Source organism: Galeopterus variegatus, unplaced genomic scaffold (genome assembly GCF_000696425.1).
Source record: "Galeopterus variegatus unplaced genomic scaffold, G_variegatus-3.0.2 Scaffold3283, whole genome shotgun sequence".
Lineage (NCBI taxonomy): Eukaryota > Metazoa > Chordata > Mammalia > Dermoptera > Cynocephalidae > Galeopterus > Galeopterus variegatus.
Window position 1 is genome coordinate 106,274 of NW_007729394.1, and position 1,548 is coordinate 107,821.

Sequence of the window (1,548 nt, forward strand, 5' to 3'; positions counted from 1 at the left end):
GAAAGGTTGTCCTATAAAACCGGTGACATCATCTAAGGTAAGACATGGCTAGAAGAGGTCACATGAAGTGGATAAAAGCAAGCATTAGAGACAAAAATAAGCCTATTGGATTTGGCCTTCCTCCACTCGTCAATTCCACTGACTAAATGGATATTTGAAGCAACCAACTGGAAATGTGATTTATATTTCAAGAAAGCAAAATCAGATTTTATCACTCAAATTTGGTGATTTAGCATCTCACACATGCTAAAGCATGAAAGAGAGTAAAACAATTTGAGAACAAAACCTGAGAGCGTGTAGATGGATGGAAGAAAGGCCACTGGGCCCATATCAGGGACACCCTGTACTGTTCCAACCTGCAACAGGCTCTGGGATCTAGCTGTGGGACTTAGTTTTGTTACATAACCTCTCTGTACCTCAGTTTCAGCGCCTGTAGAATGGAGATATTAATAGAATCTTCCTCTTAGGGTTACTGTGAGGATTGAATAAGACCATACACTAGAACAATTCCTGGCACATAGGAAGTGCTCCATAAACACTAGCTATTGCTCTTGATGCTACTTTTATGATCACTCCATTCTCTCTCTGCAGGAGAGCCACCTCATAATGACGGTGTTGCTGGGTGAGCATGGGGTCTGCCCATTAGGATGAATTCAGGGTTTAATGGCACCAGCCAGGAAGGCCTGCTGTCCCATCTCAATTGTACAGAATAGATTGTGTTCAAGGGCACCAGGATATTCCAAGTCTTTTGCTGAAAGTTTCTTCTATTCTGGTCAGATGAGCACTGTTTATGCAGCCTTTTGCCTCTCGCCTCTGCCTTTCTTTCCTTTTTGATAAATCAAACATTCTAGAAAGTCTTCCTGAATGGGGAATTATTGTTTCTCCTTCAGGTCTCAATCTTCCTCTTTATGACCAGCTTGTGTCAATTGTAACATCTTCCTATCGAGGGGCTCTTTCTTTCTTCACTTCCTGGTTCTCAGTGGGCACTATAGTCCCCAAGAATTAATTTATTGTCTTTCTTACTGACATGTTTTTTGCCCACAGAAAGTTTTTAGAAATCTTTAGAATTACCCAAAGAATTCAATTTAGATACTTCACAGGTTCTTTGTAGTCTGGTAAAATATTTTCTGAGTTTGATAAAGGCAATTTGCTCTGAGGTTTAGTATTATTGTTTATCCTACTTAAAGTGGAATGAGAAGACCATCCACAATGACTTTTTTCTAAGGAGACTTGAAAATATAGTCATTATTATGAATAATCCTGCTAGAGTTTAGGCTAACCATGGGGCATTACAGCATAACTGCCCAAGGAACCATGTTTGACACTAGCAAAAGCAATTGAGCCACACCAGTCATAACAGCTTCAATCTTTTTTTCTAATATTTTTCATTATGTTTAAGTCTGTCCTTATACTGGCTATTTATCAGAAAGACAGAGAATAACAAATGCTGGCAAGGATGTGGAGAAAAGGGAACCTTCCTACACTGTTGGTGGGACTGTAAATTAGTGCAGCCATTATGGAGAACAGTATGGAGGTTCCTCAAACAAC